General features: G+C 41.2%; 1 long non-coding RNA gene across 1 annotated transcript; it reads right to left on the reverse strand.

Moving 5' to 3' along the window:
- Window positions 1–2,417: 2,417 nt before the first annotated feature.
- Window positions 2,418–3,407, reverse strand: LOC134215443 (uncharacterized). The gene is made up of 4 exons (XR_009980163.1): window positions 3,219–3,407; window positions 3,056–3,158; window positions 2,941–2,999; window positions 2,418–2,883 (listed from the first exon to the last, which is right to left on the reverse strand). It is a non-coding gene; the product is annotated as an uncharacterized LOC134215443 (long non-coding RNA).
- Between the last annotated feature and the right edge of the window lie 22,552 nt (window positions 3,408–25,959).

The raw sequence follows: 25,959 nt of genomic DNA on the forward strand, positions 1-25,959 counted from the left end.
TTTTCTTCCTCGCCTTCTCTGCATCTTCAATGACTGTCCTGATTGCATCCACAGTCGATCTGCCTTTACGGAATCCGAACTGTTTTTCCGATAAACCAGTCTCACCCTCCGTGAACTGTGTAAGCATATTAAGGATAACCCTTTCCAGAAGCTTCCCCAGTGTATCCAGCAGACATATGGGCCTATACGATGCTGGACTCCCCGGCGTTTTTCTTGGTTTCAGCAGCAGCACCAGCTTCTGGATCCATGTATCCGAAAAATTACCATCTACTAAACACTTCTGCTGCACCATCCGGAACAGGTCCGGGAACGCCAAAATCGCGAATTTTAGAGCCATCCGGACCCGGAGCTTTCTTCATCTTCAAACCTTTTGCCACTGATAATAGCTCGTCATTGGAGACTTGTATACCTGCAGCGGATACTCGGTCTTCATCTTCGTACGGCATACGCGGCCACGTCGTAGAACCATGCTGCGGGAAAAGGCCGTCCACGATGATCTTCAGCTTGTCCGGACACATTTCGGCTGGCGTCGCAGGACCCCCTCGAGTAGCACACATGTTGCACAAAGATCGCAGTAACTTATATGTGACCGGATTCAGTCACAATTAGGTTGCTGCAACCAGTTTCACTTGACTTGTGCTGCTTGGGCCTGATCTTCTTTGTCACGACTCGATAAGCGTTACCCCAAGGATCAGCGTCAGCTTCCCGGCACAACTCCTTGAAGCAGTTGGACTTGCTGATTTGGATCGCCCGTTTGAAAGCCACTCTAGCTTCCCGGAAAACTATCTTTCGCTCCTCTCTGACCATTTCAGACCGTGCCCTCTGAAGGTGTCTCCTAGTTCTGAGTAAGGGTATGCGATAACACACTTTTTCTTAACGAAACGAAACGAAACGAAATTTAAAATGTCTATGTTGATTCGAAACGAAACGAAACATAGATTTACTTTCGATACTTCGAAACGATACGAAATCAAGGGTCATTTAATTCGAAATTTTACGAAACGAAACGAAATTTTATTTTTTTTTCCGCGGAATTTTTATTGAATTGGTTTTACATAAAGTACGCAATTCTGACATCATTTTTTTAAAGTTAATAAACACTATTTTCCTAGAAACTAGATCTTATTAAAAATTGAATGCGGTCGGTTTGCGTTAAGATCCGTTGAAAAACATCCGAGATATGGTCATTTCAGTAAACCTGTTTCCGGATACTACACAGAAAAAAATAATGAAAAGTAAACAGCGCGTAAAACTTGACATACGGAAATTTACGTTATTCTACGTTATTGGTCCTCTTCCTAACAAGATTTGTTTCAACTTGTATGCAATATTGACGAATCACGTCAAATATTGTATACATTCAGGCTATATCCCGTGTGGAATTACGCTAATAATGGCGTTCCATTTATGTGCATGATTTTTAGCGTATATTTCAGTGGATTTTTCTATCTGTGTATGGTCAATTATGTAAGTATATCCTACCAATCACGTATATATTATCCGGTACCATATTGGCATCTAAATTCAATATTTTTCATGGAGATGCTTCAGGAAGCATATTCAGGACGATCAGTTGCCCTGACCGCCCTGTAGTAGGTTCCAGGTGCCTCGGGGGAAGTGGTTAATTTCAAAAACGTTCAGAACCCTATCAATACGGGTATCAAACTTCAAGATTTTTCGAGGCAATACTTCTAAATGCATTTGAGAACCAGCAGCTGTCATGACCTGGTTCCAGGTGTCCCGGGGGAAGTGTTCGAAACCATATTAGAATGAGTATCAAAGTTCAAGGTTTTTCATGGAGATGCTTTTGGACTCTCCTGTCGAGTAGATTTCGCCGCCGCACGAAGTTGATTATCTACAAAACGCTCATTAGACTGGTCGATTTTTATGGCCGCGCCCTTGGAGTTTTCGAATGGAAGGTGTTGCGGACCTTCCATGGCGGGGTGCAGATGGAAGACAATACGTGGTGGAAGCCAATGAACCACGAGTTGTAACTGTTAGGAAAACTACCCACAGGGTGAAATTTTGGCGGTTACGGTCGGCCGGGCATGTAGCCAGAATGTCGGACGACAACCCGATTGAGATGGTGGTCGATAATGATACGACCGGTACAGGAAGAGAAGGCGCTCTGTGGTCACGGAGGATCGACCAAGTGTAAGATGGCGTGCCATCAATGGCAGCAGGTCGTGTGGTCTGATGAATCATCACTCACACTTGTTCCAACAACTGGACGAGTATACGTTTAGCGCTCACCGGAAGAGGATTATGATATAGAGTGTCTCCTTGTCTTCCTTGTTCCAATAGGACTTCCTAGATTGGGTGGACAACGTCCAGGAAACCCGATTAACTCAGAAAGAATCTAAAATTCCACTGAGCGCTTCACAACAACAGATCATCGATGAATCAGTGAGAAAAACTTTCATTCATAGCAAAGCTCTTTATATATCCATTCGTGTTTGATCTTAATTCTATACAAGCAGTTTCTTTACCAAAAATCTTCTTCTTAACCTAGGTTCATCTTATGGTTATGTACTTTTACTCACGGGCCCGTTGAGCTATCTCTCTAGCATGCATGCTTTCTTCGTCGCCAGCGGCGCTCATTCTTATTGGAAAATATTCCCATTCAGTTTCACTGACTCCGCGTCGCACACAAGCACAGCTCCAGTCCTTCTGCTCACACCGTTGTCGTCGCCGATGTATAGATCTCACGGCTCACTCCTCACTATTGGTCTTGCACCACGCACCGCATCACATCCAAATTATTCCACCGTGATGGTCCACCATCGCACACATGCACACGTCCCTGATTCAAGTTCAAGGTCAACAATGACGCGAGTCGTCTGACTATTAAGCCTGTTTGGAGAATAATCGAAACAAAGAGCCCTATTGGGCCAGCCCCATTAGCTGTCGGCCTCACCAGAATGGATTCTAATCACTCACCCGTTTTCAGTTTTCGTTGCCCGATGCTGCGATCACCGACCATGCGCTTTCGCGATATCCTATGAGTTAGGCGGTTAGATAGGAAATTCATTGTGCCGCTTCATCTTTTACTTACGCGTTTTGACCGTTCACACTGATGGTGTGATTATCGGTCCAGTGGTGGGCTCGGGATCAGAGTTTTTCTCGCTGCTTGACCATCCGAAGCGTTATAATCGTTCCTATGTGCATTTAGGCATTAGTTTTATCACTTGGGTCGGCTTGATAGATTTAACACTTACTTTATGATGGTAACTGATTTGATTCTTATGTAGGAGCGTGCACTGAGTAATTCCTCCGTTGTCAGCGTGTGATTCGCAAATTAGCAGATCGTTCGACACGGCCACGTTGATTTTCACCAACTTTCGCTTCTGCTGACTGATGGCGATGGTGGTTTGACTACGATTGATAGTGGCTTTGTGCTGTGCGAATTTCCGCTTTTCTGCTGCTCTCGGTGATTCTTGTGCTTGTGTGCTTGTCTGTACTAAACAAGGGGTCTTGGAGCGCAAACGATTGTATCGCCACCTTACACTAAATGTTATTACTGCTAGTTTGAATTTTGTATTTTTGCTTACTTGGTGAAATTTTAATCCGTATGATGTCGACATCAACATACTAATTTCTAACTGTAACATTCTTCCTTCCGCCAAGAGTAGTCTTGGTGACTCAGCAATTGTGTGAGGTGCTATATCTTGACATGGCCATGATCCTATTAAGGCAGTTAAGGGCAAAGTGAAGACTGCCGATTATCAAATTATTTTGGAAGACAAAGTACACGGGGTGTTCAGTAGAACAATATTATCACAAAAAAATGAGCATGGCAAAAATTTCAACTACGTGAAAATATAGCTTCTTATCTTTCATTTCCTGGGTATTTAAAAAAAAATCTACCGGGGGGTCCCGAACAACTTTTTTTTCCTTTCCAAATGAAACCTGCATTCTAATCTAATACCAGCTGCCAGTCACGAGTCCCTCACGAGTTGACTCGTCATTTATTTTTTTTAAACTATTTTTCATGAATTAAATGCAAGGAATGAATATTCTTCATGCTCTTTTATTTTGAACCTAATTTACAAGGCTCAAATATGGAAAAGCATGACGGAGCCAAAATTATTAAGTTCAATATTTGGCTAGCAAACATACTGCTTCGCAAGGGTTGAACCCACTAATATTTTTAACAGTGTTTGTTTAGTTTCAATTTTATACTTTTTGGATTTAAATGAAAATTAGCGAAATTCGTAGAAATTATTCCAGATAATTGAGAAATTTCAAATTGATTGTTTGAGCTCAAAAAACGACAGGATTCCGACATTCAAGACATAACGATTTCTGAAAACCTAATGATTTTTTATAACATTTCCAAGATAATATAAAACTATTTTAACCTACCGAGATAAGCATGCCAAGACCATGTATTCCCGGTTCGGTCTAGGAAATGTTTAGGTTGGACATTTCCTCGGCATTTCTATGTGGGATGGTTTTATAAAGATATTTTTGGTTTTGAAAGTAAGGAATACATTTTATTCTATGGAGTTTTTATAAATATCAACGGAGCTTAATAATTAGTAAAGTTTTTCTAAATTACGCTTCTGATCATTGTTGAGTTAGATTTTTTCGACTAGATAGATGAATAAAAGTAAAGCTCATCGATTACTTCAAAGTCTGGTGGTTGAACCAAGAGTCATGAAAATAAGTGTCTTTTCAGAAGAAGATGCATTTGATGCATAGGGCAGGAGATTGATTCTCGTTTACTGGTTAACTTTTCTGAACTCTTAGGCAATATAGATTTTATTAGAGTCATCCCTTCAGCACGATTTTTGTGTCTAAAAATTCAAACTCTTCTCCAAAAACTTCTAAAACTACCCTGGTTCTGATCGTCCAGGTTTTGTGTTTGTGTTTTATGTTGGTGGTATTCGGCTTGACCAAATAATTGAACGTTATTGAAAGTGATTGCCAAAAGCAAAATAGCAATAATGCGACAACACATTGGAAAATGGACTAATTTTTAAATTGGTAATGAATTTCGAGTTGAATTTCGTTTCGAATGAGTATTTCTCCAAGCTCACGCAGTGCAATATCATAGAAAGTTGCATGTTTGCCACAACATTTGTAGTAAAATGAATTTGCTTGTCTGGATGAATCACTCGTTCTTATCAACTATGCATCGCAGCGATATGATCTCTAGAACAAAATACAGTACATATTTTTAAATTTTTTTATACCCATGTCACTATTTGTTGAAATCAGAAGAGATTTTATTTTAAACTAAAAGCTAGATATTTACTTCCATTTTTGCCTTTATTGTGCACTTAGCATGACTCATTTTTGCACTCATCTGTTTACCGTATATCAATTGAAATCTGATTTCTATTTGAATGAGGTATTAACGATTTCTATGAGCATGTTGGATAGTTTTTAGTGATAAATTGAAGTTACACAATCAAAAATACGACAGAAAAACAAGTGTAAAAAGTGAATTATGTGTATCTACATTACTTCTCCTTTTTCGTTTTGGCATTACATTCCCCACTAAGACATTGCCGCCTCACAGTTGAGTGTTCAATCAGCACTTCCACAGTTATTAACTGCGAGGTTTCTAAGCCAAGTTACCATTATTTTACCATCAAATTTACCACCAAAGTTTCAATTTTGGTATATATTTGGGAAAGAATTGGGTGTATATGTGCATAAGATGACGATGCAGAGCATAATCTCCATCCAAGCCTTTCTTAGCTGTTTGCAGGGGATAACATAAATATATCGAGTTCGGCTTCGTCATGCACTTTGACGCTTGAGCTCCAACAAACTATTAATTTAGACTATAACTTGGTAATTTCGGTACCCCTGAGTTTATATACGATTATTGGAATAAAAAAATCCAGGAATCTCATTTTAAATGGGACGCGATAAAGAATAATCGTTGGTCTTCCAACTACAAAGATCCGTTTCAGGGAGAAAAAAAAGTTGTTCGAGACCCCTCGGTAGATTTTTTTTTCAAATAGTCACGAAATGAAAGCTTAAGAGCTATATTTTCACGTCGTGAAAGTTTTGGCGATGCTCATTTTTTTGTCATAAAGGTCCCCCATACACACACCGTGAAGTATTTGTTAATATGATGACAAATCCTGAATATGACATCTATTTTTTACTTGATGGTTGAATCTTTCAGGATGATAACGCTCCGATTCACAGAGCGTAGATCATCAATATCCGAAATCCGAAATAAACTTATAATGGATCGATTATTAGCTACCTGATTGAGTGATCATTTCAACTATTTATTTAATTATAAACAACCAAAGCGCTACATAAAGAAGCCATCTCCATTCTACTCGATCAATGGCGAAGTCTGACATTCTGGCTACATGCCCGGCCCACCGTAACCGCCAAAATTTCACCGTGTGGGTAGTTATCCTAACAATTGCAACTTGTGGTTCATTGGCCTGCACCCCCTATTGTCTTCCATCTGCACCGCGCCATAGATGGTCCGTAACACTTTCCATTCGAAAACTTCAAGGGCACGTTGGACCTTCGCCAGCAACGTCCAACTTTCAAGTTCGTACAGGCCGACTGGTCTAATAAGCGTTTTGTAGAAGGTCAACCTCGTGCGGGGGCGAACTCTATTCGACAGGAGAGTCCAAAAGCATCTCCACTCCATGAACAGCCTTGAACTTTGATACACATTTTCATATGGTTTCGAACATTTTGCAAATTGGCCACTGTCTTTGGGACACCTGGAGCCTACTACAGAGCGGTCATGGCAGCTTATAGTTCTAAAATGCTTTAAAAGTATCAGCTTTTGTAAATTTTGAAGTATGATACCCATATTGATATGGTTCTGGACATTTGTCACTTCCCCGGGGCACCTGAAACCTACTACAGGGTGGTCATGGCAGCTGCTCGTTCTAAAATGCATTTAGAAGTATCACCTCAAAAAATCTTAAAGTATGATACCCATATTAATAAGTTTCCGGACGTTTTTCAAATTGGCCACTTCCTCCAGGGCATCTGGAACCTACTACAGAGTGGGCAGGGCAACTGATCGTCCTGAATATGCTTCCTGAAGCATCTTTACGAAAAATCTTGAAGTTTGATGCCAATATTGATATGGTACCGGATAATATATACCAGCATTTGTAGCGCTTTCAAAGAAATTCATCGTGGACTGCGTACTCCCGAATCTGATCATTTTCATAAATATCTGATTACATTAATATGCCCGACTTCTTAAATATTGAGTCGGATCACTTTTGTTAAACATAGGATATCCCAAAAATTAAGATAAAGATACTTTTCGTTTTCTGTTAAACATTTCTAATAAAACACTGATGACTTTTTATAGAAGAAAACTAATTACATATTTGTCGACTGTCGATTTGTCGAGAATATAAAATTTTGAAAATAGCATTGTTCAGCGGCGCAGCCGAAATTTTTGATAATATAAATCATGGTTTAGGTTTAGATTTGCTTCGAAATTCCGCGGAATTCCGTTAAATTTCGTTAATAGCTAAGTTTTTCTAGCGAAATTTTTGTAATTTAACGAAACGAAACGAAATCAAGAAATCAGATTTCGCTATGATCAAATTCCGCGAAATTCCGCGGAATTTCGTTTCGAACCACCTGAAACGAAATTTTTCGAAATACACAGGATTTTGTTTTTACACGATTTTTTTTCGTTCGTATTTTTGATCGTGTGACTTCAATTTGCCACCAAACTCTTCGCAACATGTTTCAAAAAATCCAGAATAAATCAAAGAAAAATCACAAGATAATTAATATACGTTAAACATTTAGGATGAGTGGAAAATTTAGAAAATGTAAATCGCGTAAAAACAAAATCCAGTGTACCGCATATGCTTAGCTCTGAGACAGGCAGCGCGAAGGTTGGCAATATTTTCGTTCCACCAGTAACTTGGCCGCCGGCTATTCGTTGGTTCCAATTTCCTCGGCATCGTCGCATCGCAAGCCCTCGCCAGTGTTTCCGTCAGTTGGTCTGCGTCAAGGTTTGTAGCGTCGCTGTCAGCGCGAAGTGCTTCGATAAAAAGATCCATCGGCGTTCGTGTTCCAACACTATATCGGATCGCCTGGTGATCGCTATGGGTATATTCTTCACAAACTCTCCAGTTCATGTTCCTCGCCATCGCCGGACTGCAGAACGTGACATCGATGATGGACTCCCTGCCATCTCTGCGAAATGTACTAACGGTACCTTCGTTGCCCAATCTTACTTCCAGCTTAGCCAGCGCCTCCAGCAAACTGTAACCTCTGGCGTTAGTCAGTCTGCTTCCCCAGTCCACTGCCCAAGCATTGAAATCGCCACCGATGATCACCGGTTCTCGGCCGATCAGCTTCTCCGTGAGTGAGTCCAGCATCCGGTTATACTGCTCCAAAGCCAACCTTGGGGGTGCGTAACAGCTACACACAAAGATCCCGTTAGTTTTGGAGATTACGAAACCCTCGCTTGAACTGTCTACCACTTCTTGGGTAGGGAATCTGCAAATCACTTGGATAGCCGCAACCCTCGTAGCATCCGCCACCCAATTGCCGTTGTTAGAGGGATTTGCCGATCCAATCTGCTATTTATGATCATTACAATGTTCCTGTAATAGATTTTTTTTTGCGAAAATACTATCCATCAGCAAAACGAATCGATAAGTTGCATTCGATCGTCCTTGTGTATGGTTGAGAGACTTTTTATTTGATTCGCGTTAAAAATGCCGCATAAATGTTGCAATAATCCTTAAATGCATTTTCTTTTATCGGTCGTCAGCTTATGACAGTGAATCGAAAATAAAAATCACTAGTTTCATCATGCTTTGTTATGTGCTAAGACGCAAAGTTATACACCAGAAAATAACTTGTGCTCCACTCCACTTGTATGCTGTTCAACATATTACAGGCTTCCTGCTGTACGGCATTATGGTAAGTTCGTCCAAAAAGATGAAAGCACCGTTCTTATCACCGTTATTGCAGGAGCATATCGTTAAAACTTAAGCAAAACATCAGTTACCCGAGCATATGGTTGGTTGATCCGCCAATTCTGCATTCTGATGTTTCTCTAATTTAACAAAACAACGGCATGAATGAGAAAATTTACGATGGAGTTACAAAATGTTTATGTTACAACTTATTTTCCGAGTCAATATGGCTTGAATGATCTGGAAGAGGATTTCAATTTGTTCAATTTGATTTGTAATCCGATCTGTTTTCTTGTTGATTAAAAGAAAGGAACTTTCTGGATCATGATGTTTGCACTATATTCTATAAGGGAAAGCATCAAAATTAAAAAGCTTCTTTTATGAGGAAAATGGATTGTTTTCACAGAAATCTCCTCCAAAAGTCTCACATCTGACATCTGTCCCTCCACTGGGACATAGCCACCTCGCAGCTTAGTGTTCATTAAGCACTTACACAGTTATTAACTGTGAGGTTTTTAAGTCAAGTTATCATTTTTGCATTCGTATATCATGATGCTAACACGGTGAACACTTGTATGCCCAGGGAAGTCGAGACAATTTTCAACCCGAAAATTTCCTGACTCAGTTATGCAGGCACATTAATTCTCAGAGCAGCCTAATGCATATGTAAACTGTATTTTCATGTTGACCATAAAACACAGATTTTTAGAACAAATAGAAATCACATATGTTCTTCTTGGGTGTTAGGTTTGCATCAAATCGATAAATAAATTCTCACAATTGTACGCCACCAATCCCCATCCCAAAGTATCTTATCTCTACAGTCGTTTGTATCCGATGCAGATACACCACGTTTTTTCATCTGTTTCCCATACACAAAGCCATAACACAATCTAAAGTAAACGATATCGATTGCTTTACCGGGATTTTCCGCTATTCTTATCCCTTTAGAAAGCAGTTGTCGGTTCTCTTGGTGACCATTTAGGTTCGTCTCGACTTGACTCGATTCGCCTAGGAACTACTCCGTACTGTTTCCGTCTATGGCCAACATCGAACAAAGGCAACGGAGCACCTTCCAGCACGAAGCGGATTTACGGGATTGATATTAAAGAACTTTATCGACCGTTTTATTTCACTTTTTGCGGAAGATCGAATTTAAATTGAATTGCTGCGACAATTCAATCTCAGCTCAGCACACCCTTTCAGTTTTGTGTGAAACCGAACTTGCAGTTCGAACTTCTTCGATACACTCAGCTGGGGCATGATTTATGACCTACACCACATTGATGACGCTTTAATCAAGTAAACTTTTCCACTTCCAAGACTAAGTTACTGTCGAGACAAAATCGATGTGCTATTAATAGCTTCCAGAGTGCGAAATAATTCTCCGCACATCGAGTCCATATCGCCTACGAGATGATTTATCGGGCAATCGTTAATGGGGGGCGTACGAGTGAAACAGGCATTTTTTTTATGTGTGTACGCCCTTCCATTTGGTTTGCTACACATCGAAAAGTTGCCCAATAGATATGATGAACGTTCCAACGCATCTAGGCGAAGATGAAAAATGTGATTCCATTCGGAACAATAAGATTAGAGAAAACAATAAAATGACGTACTCGATCACCTTTTCTGGTCCTACCCTTCGGAAGCGACTTTTTTCTTGGTTGTTGAGTGTTAGAGTGGTATAAGTAGTGATGCTATCAGGTCCATAACAACAGAGTAAGTTAAATTGTTTCTTTTGCCATTCCATTTAATTCAGTATCAGTTCCGAAGAGAGTTCAGGATGAATTCCGGGGAGGAATCAAGATTAATTCCGGGGGAACTCAGGGCGTATTCCTGGTGGAATTCAGAATCAACCAGGAATTCATTCTGAATTACACCAGGAATTCATTCTGAATTCCACCAGGAATTCATTCGGAATTCCACCAGGAATTCATTCGGAATTCCACCAGGAATTCATTCGGAATTCCACCAGGAATTCATTCTGAATTCCACCAGGAATTCATTCTGAATTCCACCAGGAATTCATTCTGAGTTCCACCAGGAATTCATTCTGGATTCCACCAGGAATTCATTCTGGATTCCACCAGGAATTCATTCTGAATTCCACCAGGAATTCATTCTGAATTCCACCAGGAATTCATTCTGAATTCCACAAGGAATTCATTCTGAATTCCACCAGGAATTCATTCTGAATTCCACCAGGAATTCATTCTGAATTCCACCAGGAATTCATTCTGAATTCCACCAGGAATTCATTCTGAATTCCACCAAGAATTCATTCTGAATTCCACTAGGAATTCATTCGGAATTCCACCAGGAATTCATTCGGAATTCCACCAGGAATTCATTCGGAATTCCACCAGGAATTCATTCGGAATTCCACCAGGAATTCATTCGGAATTCCACCAGGAATTCATTCTGAATTCCACCAGGAATTCATTCTGAATTCCACCAGGAATTCATTCTGAATTCCACCAGGAATTCATTCTGAATTCCACCAGGAATTCATTCTGAATTCCACCAAGAATTCATTCTGAATTCCACTAGGAATTCATTCGGAATTCCACCAGGAATTCATTCTGAATTCCACCAGGAATTCATTCGGAATTCCACCAGGAATTCATTCGGAATTCCACCAGAAATTCATTCGGAATTCCACCAGAAATTCATTCGGAATTCCACCAGGAATTCATTCGGAATTCCACCAGGAATTCATTCGGAATTCCACCAGGAATTCATTCGGAATTCCACCAGGAATTCATTCGGAATTCCACCAGGAATTCATTCGGAATTCCACCAGGAAGTCATTCGTAATTCCACCAGGAATTCATTCGGAATTCCACCAGGGATTCATTCGGAATTCCGCCAGAAATTAATTCTGAATTCCACCAGAAATTCATTCTGAATTCCACCAGGAATTCATTCTGAATTCCACCAGGAATTCATTCTGAATTCCACCAGGAATTCATTCTGAATTCCACCAGGAATTCATTCTGAATTCCACCAGGAATTCATTCTGAATTCCACCAGGAATTCATTCTGAATTCCACCAGAAATTCATTCTGAATTCCACCAGGAATTCATTCGGAATTCCACCAGGAATTCATTCGAATTCCACCAGGAATTCATTCTGAATTCCACCAGGAATTCATTCGGAATTCCACCAGGAATTCATTCGGAATTCCACCAGGAATTCATTCGGAATTCCACCAGGAATTCATTCGGAATTCCACCAGGAATTCATTCGGAATTCCACCAGGAATTCATTCGGAATTCCACCAGAAATTAATTCTGAATTCCACCAGGAATTCATTCTGAATTCCACCAGGAATTCATTCTGAATTCCAACAGGAATTCATTCTGAATTCCACCAGGAATTCATTCTGAATTCCACCAGGAATTCATTCTGAATTCCACCAGGAATTCATTCTGAATTCCACCAGGAATTCATTCTGAATTCCACCAGGAATTCATTCTGAATTCCACCAGGAATTCATTCGGAATTCCACCAGGAATTCATTCTGAATTCCACCAGGAATTCATTCGGAATTCCACCAGGAATTCATTCGGAATTCCACCAGGAATTCATTCGGAATTCCACCAGGAATTCATTCTGAATTCCACCAGGAATTCATTCTGAATTCCACCAGGAATTCATTCTGAATTCCACCAAGAATTCATTCTGAATTCCACTAGGAATTCATTCGGAATTCCACCAGGAATTCATTCGGAATTCCACCAGGAATTCATTCGGAATTCCACCAGAAATTCATTCGGAATTCCACCAGAAATTCATTCGGAATTCCACCAGGAATTCATTCTGAATTCCACCAGGAATTCATTCTGAATTCCACCAGGAATTCATTCTGAATTCCACCAGGAATTCATTCTGAATTCCACCAGGAATTCATTCTGAATTCCACCAGGAATTCATTCTGAATTCCACCAGGAATTCATTCAGAATTCCACCAGGAATTCATTCTGAATTCCACCAGAAATTAACTCTGAATTCTACCAGGAATTCATTCGGAATTCCACCAGGAATTCATTCGGCATTCCACCAGGAATTCATTCGGAATTCCACCAGGAATTCATTCTGAATTCCACCAGGAATTCATTCTGAATTCCACCAGGAATTCATTCTGAATTCCACCAGGAATTCATTCTGAATTCCACCAGGAATTCATTCTGAATTCCACCAGGAATTCATTCTGAATTCCACCAGGAATTCATTCTGAATTCCACCAGGAATTCATTCTGAATTCCACCAGGAATTCATTCTGAATTCCACCAGGAATTCATTCTGAATTCCACCAGGAATTCATTCTGATTCCACCAGGAATTCATTCTGATTCCACCAGGAATTCATTCTGAATTCCACCAGGAATTCATTCTGATTCCACCAGGAATTCATTCTGAATTCCACCAGGAATTCATTCTGAATTCCACCAGGAATTCATTCTGAATTCCACCAGGAATTCATTCTGAATTCCACCAGGAATTCATTCTGAATTCCACCAGGAATTCATTCTGAATTCCACCAGGAATTCATTCTGAATTCCACCAGGAATTCATTCTGAATTCCACCAGGAATTCATTCTGAATTCCACCAGGAATTCATTCTGAATTCCACCAGGAATTCATTCTGAATTCCACCAGGAATTCATTCTGCATTCCACCAGGAATTAATTCTGAATTCCACCAGGAATTCATTCTGAATTCCACCAGGAATTCATTCTGCATTCCACCAGGAATTCATTCTGAATTCCACCAGGAATTCATTCGGAATTCCCCCAGGAATTCATTCGGAATTCCACCAGGAATTCATTCTGAATTCCACCAGGAATTCATTCTGAATTCCACCAGGAATTCATTCTGAATTCCACCAGGAATTCATTCGGAATTCCACCAGGAATTCATTCTGAGTTCCACCAGGAATTCATTCTGAATTCAACCAGGAATTCATTCGGAATTCCTCCAGGAATTCATTCTGAATTCCACCAGGAATTCATTCTGAATTCCACCAGGAATTCATTCTGAATTCCACCAGGAATTCATTCTGAATTCCACCAGGAATTCATTCTGAATTCCACCAGGAATTCATTCTGAATTCCACCAGGAATTCATTCTGAATTCCACCAGAATTCATTCTGAATTCCACCAGGAATTCATTCTGAATTCCACCAGGAATTCATTCTGAATTCCACCAGGAATTCATTCTGAATTCCACCAGGAATTCATTCTGAATTCCACCAGGAATTCATTCTGAATTCCACCAGGAATTCATTCTGAATTCCACCAGGAATTCATTCTGAATTCCACCAGGAATTCATTCTGAATTCCACCAGGAATTCATTCTGAATTCCACCAGGAATTCATTCTGAATTCCACCAGGAATTCATTCTGAATTCCACCAGGAATTCATTCTGAATTCCACCAGAATTTATTCTGAATTCCACCAGGAATTCATTCTGAATTCCACCAGGAATTCATTCTGAATTCCACCAGGAATTCATTCTGAATTCCACCAGGAATTCATTCTGAATTCCACCAGGAATTCATCCAGGAATTCCACCAGGAATTCATTCTGAATTCCACCAGGAATTCATTCTGAATTCCCCCAGGAATTCATTCTGAATTCCACCAGGAATTCATTCTGAATTCCACCAGGAATTCATTCTGAATTCCACCAAGAATTCATTTGAATTCCACCAAGAATTCATTTGAATTCCACCAAGAATTCATTTGAATTCCACCAAGAATTCATTCTGAATTCCCCCAGGAATTCATTCATTCTGAATTCCACCAGGAATTCATTCTGAATTCCACCAGGAATTCATTCTGAATTCCACCAGGAATTCATTCTGAATTCCACCAGGAATTCATTCTGAATTCCACCAGGAATTCATTCTGAATTCCACCAGGAATTCATTCTGAATTCCACCAGGAATTCATCCTGAATTCCACCAGGAATTCATTCTGAATTCCACCAGGAATTCATTCTGAATTCCACCAGGAATTCATTCTGAATTCCACCAGGAATTCATTCTGAATTCCACCAGGAATTCATTCTGAATTCCACCAGGAATTCATTCTGAATTCCACCAGGAATTCATTCTGAATTCCACCAGGAATTCATTCTGAATTCCACCAGGAATTCATTCTGAATTCCACCAGGAATTCATTCTGAATTCCACCAGGAATTCATTCTGAATTCCACCAGGAATTCATTCTGAATTCCACCAGGAATCAATTCTGAATTCCACCAGGAATTCATTCTGAAATCCACCAGGAATTCATTCTGAAATCCACCAGGAATTCATTCTGAATTCCACCAGGAATTCATTCTGAATTCCACCAGGAATTCATTCTGAATTCCACCAGGAATTCATTCTGAATTCCACCAGGAATTCATTCTGAATTCCACCAGGAATTCATTCTGAATTCCACCAGGAATTCATTCTGAGTTCCACCAGGAATTCATTCTGAGTTCCACCAGGAATTCATTCTGAATTCCACCAGGAATTCATTCTGAATTCCACCAGGAATTCATTCTGAATTCCACCAGGAATTCATCCTGAATTCCACCAGGAATTCATCCTGAATTCCACCAGGAATTCATCCTGAATTCCACCAGGAATTCATTCTGAATTTCACCAGGAATTCATTCTGAATTCCACCAGGAATTCATTCTGAAATTAACTCTGAATTCTACCAGAAATTCATTCGGAATTCCACCAGGAATACATTCGGAATTCCACCAGGAATTCATTCGGAATTCCACCAGGAATTCATTCGGAATTCCACCAGGAATTCATTCGGAATTCCACCAGGAATTCATTCGGAATTCCACCAGGAATTCATTCGGAATTCCACCAGGAATTCATTCGGAATTCCACCAGGAATTCATTCTGAATTCCACCAGGAATTCATTCTGAATTCCACCAGGAATTCATTCTGAATTCCACCAGGAATTCATTCTGAATTCCACCAGGAATTCATTCTGAATTCCCCAAGAAATTCATTCTGAATTCCATCAGGAATTCATTCTGAATTCCCCCAGGAATTCTTCCTGAATTCCCCCAGGAATTCATTCTGAATTCCCCCATGAATTCATTCTTATTCCCCCAGGAATTCATTCTGAATTCCCCCAGGAATTCATTCTGAATTCCCCCAGGAATTCATTCTGAATTCCCCCAGGAATTCATTCTGAATTCCCCCAGGAATTCATTCTGAATCCCCCCAGCCATTCATTCTGATTCTCCCAGGAATTCATTCTGAATTCCACCAGAATTCATTCTGAATTCCACCAGGAATTCATTCAGGATTCCACCAGGCATTCTTTCTGATTCCCACAGGAATTCATTCTGAATTCCACCAGGAATTCATTCAGAATTCCACCAGGAATTCATTCAGAATTCCACCAGGCATTCATTCTGATTCTCACAGGAATTCATTCTGAATTCCACCAGGAATTCATTCTGAATTCCACCAGGAATTCATTCTGAATTCCACCAGGAATTCATTCTGAATTCCACCAGGAATTCATTCTGAATTCCACCAGGAATTCATTCTGAATTCCACTAGGAATTCATTCTGAATTCCACTAGGAATTCATTCTGAATTCCACTAGGAATTCATTCTGAATTCCACTAGGAATTCATTCTGAATTCCACTAGGAATTCATTCTGAATTCCACCAGGAATTCATTCTGAATTCCACCAGGAATTCATTCTGAATTCCACCAGGAATTCATTCTGAATTCCACCAGGAATTCATTCTGAATTCCACCAGGAATTCATTCTGAATTCCACCAGGAATTCATTCTGAATTCCACCAGGAATTCATTCTGAATTCCACCAGGAATTCATTCTGAATTCCACCAGGAATTCATTCTGAATTCCACCAGGAATTCATTCTGAATTCCACCAGGAATTCATTCTGAATTCCACCAGGAATTCATTCTGAATTCCACCAGGAATTCATTCTGAAATTAACTCTGAATTCTAATAGAAATTCATTCGGAATTCCACCAGGAATTCATTCTGAATTCCACCAGGAATTCATTCTGAATTCCATCAGGAATTCATTCTGAATTCCACCAGGAATTCATTCTGAATTCCACCAGGAATTCATTCTGAATTCCACCAGGAATTCATTCTGAATTCCACCAGGAATTCCACCAGGAATTCATTCTGAATTCCACCAGGAATTCATTCTGAATTCCACCAGGAATTCATTCTGAATTCCACCAGGAATTCATTCTGAATTCCACCAGGAATTCATTCTGAATTCCACCAGGAATTCATTCTGAATTCCACCAGGAATTCATTCTGAATTCCACCAGGAATTCATTCTGAATTCCACCAGGAATTCATTCTGAATTCCACCAGGAATTCATTCTGCCACCAGGAATTCATTCTAAATTCCACCAGGAATTCATTCTGAATTCCACCAGGAATTCATTCTGAATTCCACCAGGAATTCATTCTGAATTCCACCAGGAATTCATTCTGAATTCCACTAGGAATTCATTCTGAATTCCACTAGGAATTCATTCTGAATTCCACTAGGAATTCATTCTGAATTCCACTAGGAATTCATTCTGAATTCCACCAGGAATTCATTCTGAATTCCACCAGGAATTCATTCTGAATTCCACCAGGAATTCATTCTGAAATCCACCAGGAATTCATTCTGAAATCCACCAGGAATTCATTCTGAATTCCACCAGGAATTCATTCTGAATTCCACCAGGAATTCATTCTGAATTCCACCAGGAATTCATTCTGAATTCCACCAGGAATTCATTCTGAATTCAACCAGGAATTCATTCTGAATTCCACCAGGAATTCATTCTGAATTCCACCAGGAATTCATTCTGAATTCCACCAGGAGTTCATTCTGAATTCCACCAGGAATTCATTCTGAATTCCACCAGGAATTCATTCTGAATTCCACCAGGAATTCATTCTGAATTCCACCAGGAATTCATTCTGAATTCCACCAGGAATTCATTCTGAATTCCACCAGGAATTCATTCTGAATTCCACCAGGAATTCATTCTGAATTCCACCAGGAATTCATTCTGAATTCCACCAGGAATTCATTCTGAATTCCACCAGAGATTCATTCTGAATTCCACCAGGAATTCATTCTGAATTCCACCAGGAATTCATTCTGAATTCCACCAGGAATTCATTCTGAATTCCACCAGGAATTCATTCTGAATTCCACCAGGAATTCATTCTGAATTCCACCAGGAATTCATTCTGAATTCCACCAGGAATTCATTCTGAATCCCACCAGGAATTCATTCTGCCAGCCATTATTGGTGTAACTACGCTGTAGCTAGTCAGGTATTCAGGTAGGTATCTTGCAAAACCTGTGGCATCCTTAATTTGGTGAAGCACGTTATCTCTTGTTGCTCATAATGTGAGATCTTCTGATGACTCGTTGACTATTATGTTTTTCGAAGGACGCAGGCAAGTAAATTACCAGTATGGGCATTTTTAAAACAAATGAGAATGGTTTGCATTGTGTCAAAGCCGAAGAAATCCTCAATCTACTGACTGATTCATTCTGGCACTGAATGGTCCAACTTTTTGCTCCAAAGCCCAAAGTCCAGCTCCAGCAAGGCCAAAATACGAATCATTTCCGACGGGAGGTAAAAGGTTGAACACAGCACATCTTCAGCACAGATGCCGCTCTCCCGAAAATAATTCTCGCATAAATCACACATCCGAAGCCATTTTATGGGCATGCTGCCGGCTGGTGGTAGAGTGTCCGTTGTGAAATGAATCCATTTTCTTTCCGTGGGTCAGTGGGAAAATTGGCGCTATTTTCTTACCCGTTGTCGTCCACGTGCTGTCATAACTCATATCGGGAAGGGTTCTTGCTGAATCTTCGCTCGTTTGGAAGGTGTAATTTCCTACCGTTCCGTTTCACCTGACTGGGGCCATGGTGCCGCGTGTGGTGGTATTTATTTTTCTATTTTCTAATCTCATCTGAATTATGTCCATTTCATGCGTGTTAGATGCATTTTAAACTGTAATAGGATGATGATTCAATAGCAATTTCTTCCAGTAATGGATTTGCTGGACTGAGCGAGTAAGTCAAGAAAAACCGCTGATCTCTAACCTCAATTTCCTAAACGTTACAATGATATGAAAAATTGAAGAATAACTTTTCTTTGCATAATCACACTACTGAAGCGAACCCATCCAGACAAACACCGGATATATGTATCCAGGGAAGAGAAAAGATATTCCACTGCTTCTTCTTGGAAGAGAGAAACGGCTACCACCTATCAAGTTGTTCACTCAGTCCGTTTGAAGAAAGCAATTTATCGAATGTTTACTTTCAATTTCTACATATCCTTCGGTGGACACGCGTTGACACTTTTCCATAAAAAATGTGTTAGGTGCAGTTGGGCAGAAAATTCGATTTGAAAGAGCACTCGATGTCGTCACGGTGTAGACACATGAATTGTGGTAAGACGTTCGTTGAAGCGTTACACATTGTTATACCTATGGTCTCGTGTGGTTGTACCTGGTGTCACAATAATCGTTCATTTAAAGAGTTGAATTTTATTTTGTTTTTATGGTATTTTGTTAATTTGGATTATTTATAATATCACATTGAAATGGTGTAATTTTACTAAACAAAATTAAACTTGTTATACGTAGGGTACTATAAGAGTACATATAAGATGCAAGGGAATTTTTCAGCGACAATCAAATAAATGAATTCACGTTCTCGTTGGTTGAGTTGTTCAAGTCTTATTATTTTCAAGTTAATAATACAACAGTTTAAAATAACTTCTTCTTAATACTACTCTTAAACCAGCATCACCAGCTTAACAAACATTATGCATTAATCATATTTTGATCCAATCTGTAGTGCCATAAATGCATTTTAATCAGGATTTGATGATCAAAAAGCATAATAATGATTTAACCAACACACTGCAGATGGTCTCGTTTGCTGATGTGTTCTTCGAAGTAGATATGTTTACCCAACATCAGCCACAAAATCACTCGGTTGAAGTGTGCTGTGCACTAAATCCAGCTCAAACGAGCAGTAGGACAGTTCGGAGAACTCTAAAGGAGACATCATTCGCCGGTGGAGGTTAGGAGAAAATGTAAACTTTAAATTAGATTTAGGAGATGATTTTCGGTCTACGTTATTATACTGGGGATTGCCATGCTTCTGCCTTTTCCCCATGCTCTTCTCTGATTCCTGCCTGGTTCACCTTTTAGGTGGTGTCGCGTGAGCAAGGGGAGCGTGGTTTATTAAGAGCTTTTTCCACTAGCTTTTCCTTTATTATTCACTAATGAATTCATAACCGGCTTTTTATATATGTTAAAAACATAAAAATATACAAAAACAACTGCGTTTAATTGACATTCAAAAATATGTTATTCAATCATTTTTAATTGAAAATAACAAATTTAACGATACCTGCTTCTTACGAGGAGGATTTTTTAATGTTACAGACAATTGATTAAAAGAGCAAACATGAACATGATCATTGACAAAATTATCGTCATATTCGTAGTTCTTACTCCATAATTGAAAACACCTCGCAGTAACACGGCGAAGCGTGTAAATAGAAATTCACCTTGGATATTAATTTACAATGCATAGGTTCAGGAAGCTCAATTTATTTATGAAATCTAATATTTTAAAAAGGATAAACTTGAATCTTGGGCTTGTTATGTTGTTTTAAACTCATATGACACAGCAAAATAATTTGGTTTTCAAAGTAATTATAATAATTATTACAGTTTTAAACTAATTGTGCTTTTTATTGTTTCTCATTACCATTTGAAACAAATTTCTGCTACCTCTGATAACTGGTCTACTTCACCCCATTGGTATATTTCACATCACCTTCCCTATAAGCGTGAAGTTTTTGGGCTGTACGGTGACATACAAACGAACCCCCTGTACACACCGGTAGGAAGCAGTTCAAATGAATTTCGATACCATCTATACAGATGTTTACTGACAAGGAAGCGCCTATACAGAACTGCACAAACCCAAGCCGGGAAGATAACATGATCGCTCAGAAGGAGCACCCCAGGACAGGTCAGGTTGTACACATATTCTCCCATCCATGTTTACACACTTTGAAGCTCCTGCCTCCAGCGCGATACACGACAGAGACCAACGGGATACGATAGCATAATCGGGTGGTTAGAGTCTGGAGCAGTTAAGGGTATCGTTTCCATGCTCTCTGCAATGATGTGGGAAATCTATGGCTTGCGGTATGGGTGCGAAACGGATGGGGACATCCAGTTGGAATGCACACACGGTCGGGAAAGATTAGTCAGCTCTATCGGTTCACAATTTGTTATTTAAATTTAGTCATAGTGGTTGGAGCAACTCGTTAACAGATTGCCTTGCAAAAGGTGTTGAATGTTTCAGATCATCAGGATAACTATGATTTGCTGCTGATTTGCTAGTATAAAACAGCAACATATCATAATTATTAGGATGATTTTAAGCGTGGAAAATGTGGGGAAAATGGATATGGTTTTTAAAGAAACAAAATAAAGATTAGATCAATTCAAACCAACGAATGCAGTAGAGTGAGCTTAAAGTTTAGGGTTCAATCCCATGGAAAAAATAAATCAAACAATGTTGTTTTCGTGTTGGAATGTGTTGACAAGCAGGTTTGAAACATCATCAGAGGACTAGGGGTTAAAAACCCAACTGAACCGGTAACCAAAAATATTTCGGAGAGATTTAAAAAGAACGAGATATACGTTAACGATATATAAACTCTAAGAGGGACTTTTAATAGGGGAAGAGCCGTTTGGTCGGAGGTTGTTTGGCCTGATATACCATTTGGCCGATCAATCCATTAGGCCGTAACCCATCTAGCCGAAAGTCATTTGGCTAAAATGGGCACACGGCTGAAAATGTCTTTTGGTAGAACAGGTCAAATGGCCTGTGGAACTTATTTTCAAACATTTTCAAGCGAGATTGTACCTAGAGGACAGAACTCGACGAGTTTAACTAAATTGGAAAAAGGTTATCTTTATTATTCGTCTCATACCGGGCAAACGCGTTCATTTAGAGAAGGCATGATTTTTTTTTTGCAGAATACCAGGCAAAACCATTTATTTTGAGAAGGCGTTTTCTCCTCTTTTCGTCGTATACCGGGCAGACGCTTATTTATGATGACAATGTCTTTTCTCTTTGGCTTATGCCGGGCAGATCCGTTGATTTAACGAACGCACTATCTCCTCTGTTTGCCTGATACCGAGCAAACGCATTCATTTAGAGAACCCGGGCAAAGACATTGATTTAAACAAGGCATTATCTTCGCTGTTCACCTTATACCAAATGCGATCTTTCAAAGAAGGAAAGATCTTCTCTGTTCTCGTTATACTCGCCAAAAACTTTCTATCGAGCAAATTACTTTTTTTCAGACCACCTATAAAACCACCGTGTACAAGCGTTTATTCAAAGATGGCATAATCTCCTCCTCTAATTCAGGGCAGCAGGGACTATGTCCAAGGGCTTGACGATCCCTCCCCAGGCCATCTGCGAGTTGTGGGGCCTGCCTAGGATGTGGTGGGGTTTGACAGTGGGCCCTGTTAAACCTTTATAAAAAGCTGCATGTATCCGCAAGTAGGCTCCACCAAAGCGACCGTGTGCCGCTCAAAGCGCACAAGCCCAAGTCCTGGTGTTAGGTGGGACGCTAAACAGTCCTGACACGACGGCCCTCCGACGAGACAGGAGGTTTGCCCAATAAGGAGGCCCAATAAGCCGCCTGGAAAACCAATCATTACGAACAATATAAGAGATAATGCGACTCGATTTAATCGGCAAAGACCTAGGCGACGAATACAGGATCACGATTGGAAGCTTGGAACATGGAACTGCAAGTCGCTAGATTTCGCAGGCTGCGACAGGATGATCTACGATGAATTACATCCCCGCAACTTCGACGTCGTGGCGCTGCAGGAGATTTGCTGGACAGGACAGAAAGTGTGGAAAAGCGGGCATCGAGCGGCTACCTTCTACCAAAGCTGTGGCACCACCAACGAGCTGGGAACCGGCTTCATAGTGCTGGGTAAGATGCGCCAACGCGTGATTGGGTGGCAGCCAATCAACGCAAGGATGTGCAAGCTGAGGATTAAAGGCCGTTTCTTCAACTATAGCATCATCAACGTGCACTGCCCACACGAAGGGAGACCCGACGACGAGAAAGAAGCGTTCTACGCACAGCTGGAGCAGACATACGATGGATGCCCACTGCAGGATGTAAAAATCGTCATCGGTGACATGAACGCACAGGTAGGAAGAAAGAAAATGTATAGACTGGTCATCGGACCGGATAGTTTGCACACCGTATCGAATGACAACGGCCAACGATGTATAAACTTCGCAGCCTCCCGCGGAATGGTAGTCCGAAGCACCTTCTTTCCCCGCAAAAATATCCACAAGGCCACATGGAGATCACCTAACCAAGAAACGGAAAACCAAATCGACCACGTTCTAATCGACGGTAAATTCTTCTCCGACATCACGAACGTCCGCACTTACCGCAGTGCGAATATTGAATCCGACCACTACCTCGTTGCAGTATGCCTGCGCTCAAAACTCTCGACGGTGTACAACACGCGTCGAAGTCGGACGCCGCGGCTTAACATTGGGCGGCTACAAGACGGTAGACTAGCCCAAGAATACGCGCAGCAGCTGGAAGTGGCACTTCCAACGGAAGAGCAGCTAGGCGCAGCATCTCTTGAAGATGGCTGGAGAGATTTTCGATCCGCCATTGGTAGCACCGCAACCGCTGCACTTGGCACGGTGCCCCCGGATCAGAGAAACGACTGGTATGACGGCGAATGTGAGCAGTTAGTGGAAGAGAAGAATGCAGCATGGGCGAGATTGCTGCAACACCGCACGAGGGCGAACGAGGAACGATATAAACAGGCGCGGAACAGACAAAACTCGATTTTCCGGAGGAAAAAGCGCCAGCAGGAAGATCGAGACCGTGAAGAAACGGAGCAACTGTACCGCGCTAATAACACACGAAAGTTCTTTGAGAAGTTAAACCGTTCACGTAAGGGCCACGTGCCACAGCCCGATATGTGTAAGGACATAAAAGGGAACCTTCTTACGAACGAGCGTGAGGTGATCCAAAGGTGGCGGCAGCACTACGAAGAACACCTGAATGGCGATGTGGCAGACGAAGATGGCGGTATGGTGATGGACCTGGGAGAACGCGCGCAGGACATAATTCTACCGGCTCCGGATCTCCAGGAAATCCAGGAGGAGATTGGCCGGCTCAAGAACAACAAAGCCCCTGGGGTTGACCAACTACCAGGAGAGCTATTTAAACACGGTGGTGAGGCACTGGCTAGAGCGCTGCACTGGGTCATTACCAAGATTTGGGAGGAGGAAGTTTTGCCACAGGAGTGGATGGAAGGTGTCGTGTGTCCCATCTACAAAAAGGGCGATAAGCTGGATTGTAGCAACTACCGCGCAATCACATTGCTGAACGCCGCCTACAAGGTACTCTCCCAAATTTTATGCCGTCGACTAGCACCAACTGCAAGGGAGTTCGTGGGGCAATACCAGGCGGGTTTTATGGGCGAACGCTCCACCACGGACCAGGTGTTTGCCATTCGCCAAGTAGTGCAGAAATGCCGCGAATACAACGTGCCCACACATCATCTATTCATCGACTTCAAAGCCGCATATGATACAATCGATCGGGACCAGCTATGGCAGCTAATGCACGAACACGGTTTTCGGATAAACTGACACGGTTGATCAAAGCGACGATGGATCGGGTGATGTGCGTAGTTCGAGTTTCAGGGGCATTCTCGAGTCCCTTCGAAACCCGCAGAGGGTTACGGCAAGGTGATGGTCTTTCGTGTTTGCTATTCAACATCGCTTTGGAAGGTGTAATACGAAGAGCAGGGATTAACACGAGTGGTACAATTTTCAATAAGTCCGTCCAGCTATTTGGTTTCGCCGACGACATAGATATTATGGCACGTAACTTTGAGAAGATGGAGGAAGCCTACATCAGACTGAAGAGGGAAGCTAAGCGGATCGGACTAGTCATCAACACGTCGAAGACGAAGTACATGATAAGAAGAGGTTCAAGAAAAGACAATGTGAGCCACCCACCGCGAGTTTGCATCGGTGGTGACGAAATCGAGGTGGTAGAAGAATTTGTGTACTTGGGCTCACTGGTGACTGCCAAAAATGACACCAGCAGAGAAATTCGGAGACGCATCATGGCTGGAAATCGTACGTACTTTGGATTCCGCAAGACGCTCCGATCGAATAGAGTTCGCCGCCGTACCAAACTGACAATCTACAAAACGCTAATTAGACCGGTAGTCCTCTACGGACACGAGACCTGGACGATGCTCGTGGAGGACCAACGCGCACTTAGAGTTTTCGAAAGGAAAGTGCTGCGTACCATCTATGGTGGGGTGCAGATGGCGGACGGTACGTGGAGGAGGCGAATGAACCACGAATTGCATCAGCTGTTGGGAGAACCATCCATCGTTCACACCGCGAAAATCGGACGACTGCGATGGGCTGGGCACGTAGCCAGAATGTCGGACAGTAACCCGGTGAAAATGGTTCTCGACAACGATCCGACGGGCACAAGAAGGCGAGGTGCGCAGCGGGCAAGGTGGATCGATCAGGTGGAAGATGACTTGCGGACCCTCCGTAGACTGCGTGGTTGGCGACGTGTAGCCATGGACCGAGCCGAATGGAGAAGGCTCTTATATACCGCACAGACCACTTCGGCCTTAGTCTGAATAAATAATAATAATAATAATCTCCTCCCTTTGCATTATAACGGAGATGAAACTTATCAAATATAGCAATATCTTTCTCTGCCTTATATCAGGGAAACGCATTGATTAAAAAAACCGTCATCTCTTTTGTTTGCCTTATATGGGGCAAATGTGTTCATTAGAAGAAGGCATTATCTCCCCTGTTCGCCTTATACATGACGAATGTGTTTATTCAATGAAGGCATTATTCCCTCTGTCCGCCTTATTCCGAGCAC

The sequence above is a fragment of the Armigeres subalbatus genome, chromosome 2 (genome assembly GCF_024139115.2).
Source record: "Armigeres subalbatus isolate Guangzhou_Male chromosome 2, GZ_Asu_2, whole genome shotgun sequence".
NCBI lineage: Eukaryota > Metazoa > Arthropoda > Insecta > Diptera > Culicidae > Armigeres > Armigeres subalbatus.